This window comes from Scyliorhinus torazame, chromosome 14 (genome assembly GCF_047496885.1).
Source record: "Scyliorhinus torazame isolate Kashiwa2021f chromosome 14, sScyTor2.1, whole genome shotgun sequence".
In the NCBI taxonomy this organism is placed as follows: Eukaryota; Metazoa; Chordata; class Chondrichthyes; order Carcharhiniformes; family Scyliorhinidae; genus Scyliorhinus; species Scyliorhinus torazame.
Window position 1 is genome coordinate 183,738,771 of NC_092720.1, and position 12,119 is coordinate 183,750,889.

Below are 12,119 nucleotides of genomic sequence, written 5' to 3' on the forward strand. Positions count from 1 at the left end.
AGAATAGTGTAGATGGGCTTTAGATTGGTTTCACAGGTCGTCACAACATCGAGGGCTGAAAGGCCTGTACAGCGCTGAAATGTTCTATTAATAATTCAGGGTAGCTGTAGGTTTATTTTCAGTTAACACGATGGAATAAAAGCAGTTACTTTAGAACATTTGACTGAAGAAAATGCTAAGATGTAGATGCCTGTATTATGGTGATCACTGGGTCAGCATGTAGCATTTATCAATCACAGAGAAAAAACACACATACACACATGGAAATCTTCATAGTCACTTACCAGCTACACCAATGACAGAAATAACCATGGAGTACATTTTCCTGAGATTTTGAAATGATTCCATTGTTTTCTGTGTGGAGCGATCTGGCCCTTTGTGTTGCTGGCAGTCTCTCTGTATTAAATTTGGAGGCCATACATTGCCAGCTAAGCTGTTAATTTATACTCTGTGGGGTCCCCACAGCGACGTAGAGGTTGCAACATCGTTTGACTTAATTTTTGTAGTTTAAAAAGAAATGAGCAAACAGATTACCACACTCGTGTTAATTCCCAGTTGTGATCGAATAGATTTGAATTGGAAACCCCTAAAGACAATTTTGATCTAACTTATAATGCAATGGATATTGGAAGCTGTATCCTCTCAAAAATGGTGCTGATTATTCAAACACTGTCAGACCCATCTCTAAACTTCACACTAATTCAATCACTTTAGTCTGCTGTGCATACCGGATTTATGCTTCAAATTTGATCGTTCGCTCAAGGCTGCCTACTGCAATCTGGGCTGTGACTTGTCTCTTTACCTATTAAATAATATAAATGGGGAATTTGTGTCAATGGATTGTTGAACTAATACAAACCCCAAATGAATATAGTTCCCCAAACTAATACAATCACTCAAACTGATACAATCCCTTCAACTATTGCCATTTCTCAAGCTAACAGAATCTCTCAAACTAAGTTTGGCGCAGCCCGGTGGCACAGTGGTTAGCACTGCTGCCTCACAGTGTCAGAGACCCGGGTTCGATTCCGACCTTGGATGACTGTGCAGAGTTTGCACTTTCTTCTCTTAAGAGCATAAGAACTAGGAGCAGGAATAGGCCACCTGGCCTCTCGAGCCTGTTCCACCATTCAATGAGATCATGGCTGATCTTTTGTGGACTCAGCTCCACTTTCCGGCCCGAACACCATAACCCTTTATTCCTTTATTCTTCAAAAAAACTATCTATCTTTATCTTTAAAACATTTAATGAAGGAGCCTCAACTGCTTTACTGGGCAAGGAATTCCATAGATTCACAACGCTTTGGGTGAAGAAGTTCCTCTTGTCTGTGTGGGTTTCCTCCGGGTGCTCTGGTTTCCTCCCACAGTCCAAAGATGTGCAGGTTAGTTGGATTGGATATGCTAAATTGCTCCGAGGTGGGGTTATGGGGATAGGAGTGGGGATTGGGCCTTATTTGGAGGCTCGGTGCAGATGCGATGGGCCGAATGGCCACCTTCTGTACTGTGGGGATGGGATGATTCAAAATCAAACTCTGAAACTAATACAGAATTTTAAACTACGACAGGGCCCAGCATTAATTTAGTTTTTATACTTTGGTGGGATGTGCATGCCGCTGGCAAGGTCAGCATTTTTGCCCATCGCTAATTGCCCTTTAGAAGCTGGTGAGGATCCCCCTCCTTGCTGTGTGGGTATGCCAAAGTGTTGTTAGCGAGGCACTTCCAGATTTGTGACCCAGCGACAGTGAAGGCACAGCAATATATTTCCAAATCAGGATGGCGTGTGACTTGGATGGGAACCTGCAGGTGGTGCTGTTCTCATACGTCTGCTAACCATGTCCTTTTAGAAGGTAGAAGTCACTAATGTGAATTGCTGGTAAAAAGTAACCTTGGCGAGTTGCTGCAGTGTAACTTCTATATGATACACACTGCTGCCGCTGTGTGGCAGGGTTAGAGATGGAATGTCTAAAGTGGTAGATGGGGTGGCGATTAATCAGGTTTCTTTGTCTTGGATTGTGTTGAGCTTCCTGAGTGTTGTTGGATCTGAACGCATTCAGGAAAGTGGAGAGTATTCCATCGCGCTGCTGATTTCCGCCTTGTGGATGGTCAGCAGGTTTGGGGAGTCAGCCGGTGAGTTAATTGCTGCAGAATCTCTAGCCTCTGGACAGCAGCTGCAGACACAGTGGGCTGAATGGCCTCCTTCTGTACTGTAACAATTCTGTGATCCTGTGGACCTGGCACTGAGCAATGGTTGGGACAGAGAGATGGCATGAGGAGAATTCCAGTTGCACTACCTCCTCCTATCTCCTCTCGCTCACCCTGACACCAACTATGTATCTGTGACAAATTGGACACTGTGAAATTGGACACAGGATTGCAACATCACGGGGGGGGGCGGGGGCGGGAGCATAGTGGCACCGGTTTCCTCTCACAGTCACAAAGATTGGAACAGATTTGGTGGAATGGCCATGCTAAATTGCCCTTTGTGTCCAAAAGTTGGTTGGGTTACGGAGATAGAGCAGGGGAGTGGGCCTAGGTAGGTCGCTATGTTTGAGGGTCATTGCCGGCTTGATGGGCTGAATGGCTTCCTTCTGTACTGTAGAGATTCTCTGAACAAGTACAGCAACCAGTGTTTGAGACTCCCCTCATATTGTAAAACCTGTAATTCTGAATATAGATTCTGGATGCAAAGGCAGAAGATTCAATAATATCTGGATTTGGAAAATTTACAAGTTCATTGAGTCATTTCACAGTTCCTGGGCTGGATTCTCCAGTCGCTGACACCAAAATCGCGTTCAGCGGACAGCCGGAGAAACCGAGGTCTCGTCCAAATCGGGGGCGGCGCCGCTTTCGCGATGCTCTGTCACCTCCAAAGCGACGCCGTGCCACGTATCAACGGCCTCAGGACATTGCCCGATGCTCCGCCCCCCGACCAGTCGAGTTCCCAACGGCGTGGGTCGCGTGCGGTCTCACCCGTCGGGAACTCTGTCCAGCCACAGTCGGGGGAGGGACGATCCGCGGACAGGGGAGGACATTATTCGGGGCTGGGGGCATTGTGGGAGGGTGGGCCTGGGCGCGCAAGCCGGTCGAAGGGGGAGACTATTTCGCGGGCCGGGTCCGTGAGCGGCCTTTGCCATGTAGCACGGTGCAGCCGCTGCAGGCTGCCGGTATGTGCTTGTGTGGCCACGGACCAGGCAATTCTGCAGGGCATATCGGCAGCTAGAGCTGGGATCTCTATGCTACCTCCCTGCTAGCCCCCGCAAAACGGGGAATCGGTGGTCGTTCTCACTCCGGCGTGGGGACATAGTCTCCAAATCGGGGAATCCAGCCCCCTGTCTCAATAGCCTCTAGTTTTGGGCAGCATGGTAGCACAAGTGGATAGCACTGTGGCTTCACAGCGCCAGGGTCCCAGGTTCGATTTCCCGTTGGGTCACTGTCTGTGCAGAGTCCCCGTATCTGCGTGGGTTTCCTCCGGGTGCTCAGGTTTCCTCCCACAGTCCAAAGACGTGCAGGTTAGGTGGATTGGCCATGATAAATTGCCCCTAGTGTCTAAAAAGGTTTGGATGGGTTATTGGGTCACGGGGATAGAGTAGAAGTGAGGGCTTACGTGGGTCAGTGCAGACTCGATGAGCTGAATGGCCTCCTTCTTCACTGTATGTTCTATGTTCTTTCAAACCATCGTTGTGACAAATTTCTTCAACTCCCCACCCTTCATTCTTCAACTCTGAACCCTGAGCTCTCAGAGCTGGTGGATAATTTCAGAAGCTGATTATTCGCTTGTTCACTCCCTCACCCTTCCTCAGGCTGACTTCCCATACTGCTTTCAACCACAAAGCATAACTGGTCAGCATACGTTGAGAGGACTGCCCCACCAGATGACTCCCTACTCCTCAAGCGATCTAGATACTTCTTCAGTCTTTAACCTTGATTTGACTACATACGATACCGGACCTGCCCTCGCCATGACAACGCCCGAGACCCAACTTTGACCTGTCCAAAACCTCTTTACGTATACTAGACCATCCACTTTGAATGTTCTCCCACGCTTGGTAAAAATCATGATATCTCTTTTGCACATTCTGCTTTGCCTCCCCGCCCCACACACACAGAGTTTGGAAACGCCAGTCAACCTGGTCTGAATACGCCTACCCATCAGCAACTGGGCAGGATTTACTTTGGCCATGCGGGATGTCATTCCATAGGTCATCAGAAAACGTACTGATTTGGCTCTCAGTGATTCTGGTGGTTGCTTTTTCATGGGTGCTTTAAAAGCTTGCACAGCCCTCTCCGCTAATCCATTCGCGGTGGGGTGGCATAGTGCGGTACATATATGCTTAATGCCATTTGATGACATTAAATACTGGAACTCCCCGCTAGTAAATGCTGTCCCATTGCCCAAAGCCAACAGCTCCAGCAAACCATGAGTGGCGAAGGTTTGCCTGAACTTTTCCACTGTTGCCAAAGAAGTTGTGCACTTCTTTTCACGGATGTCTATCCATTTTGAGTGTGCATCCACTAAGCAGGAATGGTGCCGATGAATAGGCTTACAAAATCAACGTGGAGTCGCACCCACCGTCTTCCTGGCCACTGCCAAGGGTGCATCGGGGCTGCTGACGGCTTTTGTCGCACTTGGCATTGGTTGCAGTTTCTATGTCTAAATTGGATACCACACAATAGCTGCGAGTCAACATTTTCATTTTGGATATCCCTGGGTGGGCACTGTATAGTTCCTCCAATAACAACTTCCTGCCAGGCATGGAGCCGACCACCTTCGCTCCTCGCAGGAGGATGCCGTCTTCGGAGCTCACTTCCTTAGTTGAAATGATTTTAGTTGTTCAGATAGTCTCTGGTAACACCAGCCATGGAGAACCATATGCTTAACTCTGGACAATACTGGATCCTTCTGAGTCTTGTATTTGATCTGTTGCAACGATACAGGTAGTGTATTGAGGAAATTCCAGACAAGGACAATTTCTTGTGGCACTGGTGGGAGTGGGAGATGGCTGAAAGTGTCTACATTTAATATTTATGTCCCTGCATTGTGCTGGAAAGTATATTTATAAGCGTCCACCGATAAAGGCCAAGCGGTATCCTCACAGACGCGATTGGAGGGATGTTTTATTTTCTCAAAGTAAACCTAACTGATGTTTATGATCTGTGGCTCCCGCGTTTAGCACATCATCCAAGTTCACAACTACCTGAGGGAACTCTTGTAATAGGCTCTCCATTGTGTGTTGAAAGATTGCACAATGCTATGATTCTCCAAATGGAAGTCTGGTGTACTGATGCAGGCCTCTATGTTCGTTGATATGACAAACACTTCTGGATGCCGCATCCAGCTTCAACAGCTGGTATGCATGACTCATGTCTAACTTACAGTAAGTTGGACCAGCAGCTCGCTTGGTGTACAGGTCTTCTATTTTAGGTGTGGAACACCTGCCCAATTTTGCCACTTGATTGACCATCAATATATATTCTCCTCATAATGGCTTAAGCATTGCCACAATAGGAGCTGCCCACTCCGCGAACTTTGCACCAGCTTGATAATCTTCTACGTTCGGTTACCACATTCTCATGCAAGGAATAGGGCACGGATCTCGCTCTGCCTTGTCACCGAGGGTTTCAGGTGATAATGCCCTATTCCTTGCATGAGAAGATGGAAACCGAACGTAGACAGAAGATTTGGACATTATAAAGCTTGTGCAGTGATAATGCCCATTTACTATTTCTATTTGTTCTTTGAAGGTTTTAGTGTCAGCGGCGTACAGCGAAGTCAAGCTCCTTATCAACTTATGGACACCGCAGGCTGTTAACAGTATTACCCTCTGCTTCTCCTCCGGTGCCCCCCCCCCCCCCCCCACCCCCCCCTCCCCCCCCACCTCCCTCTCACTCCCCATTTAATTTGCTTTGACAAATATCACAGATGTTCATGGGTGGCTTGGTAGCACAGTGGGGTGACATGGTAGCACAGTGGTTAGCATTGTTGCTTCACAGCCCCAGGGTCCCAGGTTCGTTTCCCGGCTTTTTAAAATGTCCTGTGGTTTTAAAAATGGACATACGAACCAAAAATGGCTGAGGATGTAAATTTAGACTCTGGATGAATAACTGGTCGGTGACAATAACATAGAGACAATGGATACATACTCTGTTTCCAGGCAAGGAAACATCAAAAGCACGAAAGACATATAGAAGATAACTGTGATCTCCTCTGGAGATAATGGGAGCTGATTATCATCTCAGCAGGAATGATATCCTGTGAGCAATGTCCCAAACTGGTTTGCGAATGCTTGCCTCCCAGGAATATACAAAGACTGAGATAAAAGCCAGCTACAAAACTTGGTCAGCGTGGACTGGTGCTGGGTGTGTCAGCGTAAGACACAGGAGGAAAGACAACAGCAGAGCGCTGCAAAGGTTTTGCAGGTAAGTGTCTCTCTATGCTTGATGAAACAAGCCATTCAGAAAAGTGACAGCCTAAAAGGAAACGAGGCAGTTTCTCAGCTACACTGCAGAGTACCGAAATCATGAAAGCCACTATTCAACCTCTGAAGTCAGCACTACTGGAATCACAAATCACAAAGGCTTGAACGTTCCAACATCTACTCTTCATGGACTAGTCAAAGACTGGCACGCTTTTGAACTCAATTTTCATTTCTAATCTGTGTGGATATATGTGCATACTCATTCTCATTTTTCTCACATTTGGCCGATAATAAACTCACTCTTTCTTTGACTCAGGAAAGCCTGGTTCAATTGGCTACTTTTAAATACATAAATACTGGGTTGGGAGAAGATTTCCACAAGGGAAGGGGCCCTTTGCTAAATTAATCATGTTGCAACCAATCAAAGGGGTTCAACGAAGAGAGGGAGTCAGTTCTTCCCTCCTCAGTCCGGATAACACATTTGGGGAACCTTGCTCTGGGATGAGTTGCAATACTCCATTTGCTCTATTGAATCTCATGCTTCAAGTGTATCCAGTTTATAATCTAATTGTGTTGCCTCATTGTGATTTGCTTTGTGATGGTGTGACCTATCGCGTTGTGACACACTTTGATCTTCTTAGTTCCCTGCCCTTACGCACGCCCCCTTCCCCCCACCCTCCCACCCTGCTCGAATGGTCCCATTTTAATGATGAAAATGTGTTTGACAAAACCTTGGGCTTCCTTTCGGATCTGATGGCTTGATGCATTCAAATGCAATAACAGGCTTCCTTATGGTTACCAGAGCAGAGAGTGCGGGTGAAGGGGATCGGTGGGGTTTGCTGCCACTTACCAATGACGCTCAACCATTGTAATCATTTGCAGCAACAGGAGTCATCCATTCAGCCCCTCGACTCTGGTTCATCCCAGTTCGATCAGGACCGATCTGTATCTCCAATACATTTCCCCATCTTTGAATTTCAAAATGCATTGCCCACACCTTCCTCCAGACTGTCATGACCACCCTGGGCTAGTGTGCGATCAATTCAGTTCTACTTGACCCGGAGTCGCAATGCAGGAGAAATGGGATTTTATTTAATATACCCAAGGTCCTTGGTTGTAACCTTTAAAAACAGTAACTTTTTATTCTGTACAGTATTCTAATTAAACAGACAGAAAATGTAACTGACTGTCGATTACCCCTTTCCCAACCCCCTCTTTCTTAAGTCACCCCAATCTCTTACACATAACCTGGCTTTTTCCCAGGGTGGAGGGGTCAATTACTAAGGGGCATAGGTTTAAGGTACGAGGGGCAAGGTTTAGAGGAGACAAGTTTTTTTACACAGAGGGTAGTGGGTGCCTAGAACTCGCTGTCGGAGGAGGTGGTGGAAGCAGGGACGATAGTGACATTTAAGGGGCACCTTGACAAATACATGAATAGGATGGGAATAGAGGGATATGGACCCAGAAAGTGTAGAAGATTGTAGTTTATATGGGCAGCATGGTCGGCACAGGCTTGGAGGGGCGAAGGGCCTGTTCCTGTGATGTTCTTTTCTTTGTTGTTCTTTGTATACAGAGGCGAAAGGATGGTGGAAAGGGAAAGAAAAATATCAATAAAAATAAAAGGATAAGAATCTTTCATGCACTGGGAGGACTTCCAGTCAATGCCATTCTGAAGTTCAGGCTTTTGATTTGGTACTTCTTACTTATCGGATTGAGATGGCATTCTCTGGCAACGCTGTCTACTTTCCCTGCAGACTCAGCATCATTTTGGGTTCTCTGGGCATTCACTGCTTTCAGAACAACAGAGCAGTTCTTTCACTTCAGCAACCAAGAGAGAGGGAGGCTCTTCCTTTCACTTCCAAGGTCGAAACACTTCTGCTAAGTTCTCGCAGAAAGCAATCACTCAGGAACCAATCACTGACTGTTGTCAGGCAGAAGACAGTCCCTGGCTCAACCCACTGGTTGCCGGTTAACCAATCAAACCAATTCCCTCCAAAGCTGGTTCTTAAGATTCACTCGGTCCGAGTAGTAAGTTTTCCTTTCTCCAAAATATAAAACCTGGCAATACAGAATCCTGACAAGCAGGCTGTTTCACTTTGAGTTTTCTGCTTAAACGCACATCCCAAATATGGGCCCACGGACCAAAAGAATAAAAATGAAAGAAATGGGAACAAAGTAAATAAACAGGAAATTTATTTCAATAATCTCTTTATGCCATTCAAATGCCAACTCATGCTGCTCATTCGCCACGATGGAATCTCTCATGCTTGATACCAACTCATCCCCCCAATGGTCAATGGTCCCTCACACCTCAAACATCAATGATTACACTAACACTCCCAATAGGCCCTCAGAACTTCCATGGCCAAACATGGCACTTCCATGCCCACTGAGCCATTGAGTTTACATGTTTGGCTGAGATCCTCACGTCTGCTCAGGAAGAAAATTGTTAATTCAAGAAGCAAGTTCCCAAAATCACTACACCATTCCCTATCTCTGTATCCACCTCCAGCCTCTACACCCTGCCCTATCTCTGTAACCACCTCCACCCTCTACACCATTCCCTTTCACTGTAACCACCTCCAGCCTCAACACCATTCCCGATCTCTGCAATAATTTCCAGCCTCTACACCATTTCCTACCTCTGTAACCACCTCCAGCCCCTGCACCCTGCCCTATCTCTGTAACCACCTCCAGTCCATTCACCCTGCCCTATCTCTGTAACCACCTCCAGCCCCTGCATCATTCTCTATCTCTGTAACAACCTCCAGCATCTACACCATTCCATATCTCTGTAACGACCTCCAGTCCCTGCACCCTGCCTTATCTCTGGAACCACCATCAGCCTCTACACTATTCCCTATCCCTGTAACCACCTCCAGCCCCTACACCATTCCCTATCTCTGTAACCACTGTCTGCCTCTACACTATTCCCTATCTCTGTAACCACCACCAGCTTCAACACCATTCCCTGTCTCTGTAGCCACCTCCAGCCTCTACACCATTCCCTATCTCTGTAACCACCTCCAGTCCCTGCACCCCACCCTATCTCTGTAACCACCTCCAGTCCCTGCACCATTCCCTATCTCTGTAACCACCTCCAGCCTGTGCACTATGCCCTATCTCTGTAACCACCTCCAGCCTCTACACTATTCCCTATCTCTGTAAGCACCTCCAGTCCCTGCACTATGCCCTATCTCTGTAACCACCTCCAGCCTCTACACCATTCCCTATCTCTGTAACCAGCTCCAGTCCCTGCACCATTCCCTATCTCTGTAACCACCTCCAGCCTCTACACCATTCCCTTTCTCTGTAACCACCTCCAGCCCCTACACCATTCCCGATCTCTGCAATAATTTCCAGCCTCGAAATCATTCCCTACCTCTGTAACTACCTCCAGCCCCTACACCATTCCCTATCTCTGTAATAATTTCCAGTCTCTACACCATTCCCTATTTCGGTAACCACCGCCAGCATCAACACTATTCCCTATCTCTGTAACCACCTCCACCCTCTACACCATTCCCTATCTCTGTAACCAGCTCCAGTCCCTGCACCCTGCCCTATCTCTGTAACCACCTCCAGCCTCTACACCATTCGCTATCTCTGTAACGACCTCCATCCCCAGCACCCTGCCCGATCTCTGTAACCACCTCCATCCGCTACACCATTCCCTATCTCTGTAACCACCTCCAGCCCCTATACTATTCCCGGTCGCTGTAATCATCTCCAGCCTCGACATCATTCCCTATCTCTGTAACCACTGTCTGCCTCTACACTATTCCCTATCCCTGCAACCACCTCCAGCCCCTACACCATTCCCTATCTCTGTAACCACTGTCTGCCTCTACACTATTCCCTATCTCTGTAACCACCACCAGCTTCAACACCATTCCCTGTCTCTGTAGCCACCTCCAGCCTCTACACCATTCCCTATCTCTGTAACCACCTCCAGTCCCTGCACCCCACCCTATCTCTGTAACCACCTCCAGTCCCTGCACCATTCCCTATCTCTGTAACCACCTCCAGCCTGTGCACTATGCCCTATCTCTGTAACCACCTCCAGCCTCTACACTATTCCCTATCTCTGTAAGCACCTCCAGTCCCTGCACTATGCCCTATCTCTGTAACCACCTCCAGCCTCTACACCATTCCCTATCTCTGTAACCAGCTCCAGTCCCTGCACCATTCCCTATCTCTGTAACCACCTCCAGCCTCTACACCATTCCCTTTCTCTGTAACCACCTCCAGCCCCTACACCATTCCCGATCTCTGCAATAATTTCCAGCCTCGAAATCATTCCCTACCTCTGTAACTACCTCCAGCCCCTACACCATTCCCTATCTCTGTAATAATTTCCAGCCTCTACACCATTCCCTATTTCGGTAACCACCGCCAGCATCAACAATATTCCCTATCTCTGTAACCACCTCCACCCTCTACACCATTCCCTATCTCTGTAACCAGCTCCAGTCCCTGCATCCTGCCCTATCTCTGTAACCACCTCCAGCCTCTACACCATTCGCTATCTCTGTAACGACCTCCATCCCCAGCACCCTGCCCGATCTCTGTAACCACCTCCATCCGCTACACCATTCCCTATCTCTGTAACCACCTCCAGCCCCTATACTATTCCCGGTCGCTGTAATCATCTCCAGCCTCGACATCATTCCCTATCTCTGTAACCACTGTCTGCCTCTACACTATTCCCTATCCCTGTAACCACCTCCAGCCTCTACACCATTCCCTATCTCTGTAACCACTGTCTGCCTCTACACTATTCCCTATCTCTGTAACCACCACCAGCTTCAACACCATTCCCTGTCTCTGTAGCCACCTCCAGCCTCTACACCATTCCCTATCTCTGTAACCACCTCCAGTCCCTGCACCCCACCCTATCTCTGTAACCACCTCCAGTCCCTGCACCATTCCCTATCTCTGTAACCACCTCCAGCCTGTGCACTATGCCCTATCTCTGTAACCACCTCCAGCCTCTACACTATTCCCTATCTCTGTAATGAACTCCAGCCTCTACACCATTTCCTACCTCTGTAACCACCTCCAGCCCCTGCACCCTGCCCTATCTCTGTAACCACCTCCAGTCCATACACCCTGCCCTATCTCTGTAATCACCTCCAGCCCCTACACCATTCCCTATCTCTGTAACCACCTCCAGCCTCTACACCCTGCCCTGTCTCTGTAACAACCTCCAGCCTCTACACCATTCCCTATCTCTGTAACCACCTTCAGCCTCTACAACATTCCATATCTCTGTAACGACCTCCAGTCCCTGCACCCTGCCTTATCTCTGGAACCACCATCAGCCTCTACACTATTCCCTATCCCTGTAACCACCTCCAGCCCCTACACCATTCCCGATCTCTGTAACCATCTCCAGTCTCTACACCATTCCCTATCTCTGTGACGACCACCAGCCCCTGCACTCTGCCCTATCTCTGCAACCACCTCCAGCCTCTACACCATTCCCTATCTCTGTAACCACCTCCAGCCTCTACACCCTGCCCTGTCTCTGTAACAACCTCCAGCCTCTACACCATTCCCTATCTCTGTAATCACCTCCAGCCCCTACACCATTCCCTATCTCTGTAACCACCTTCAGCCTCTACAACATTCCCTATCTCTGTAACCACTGTCTGCCTCTACACCATTCCCTATCTCTGTAATCACCTCCAGTCCCTGCAC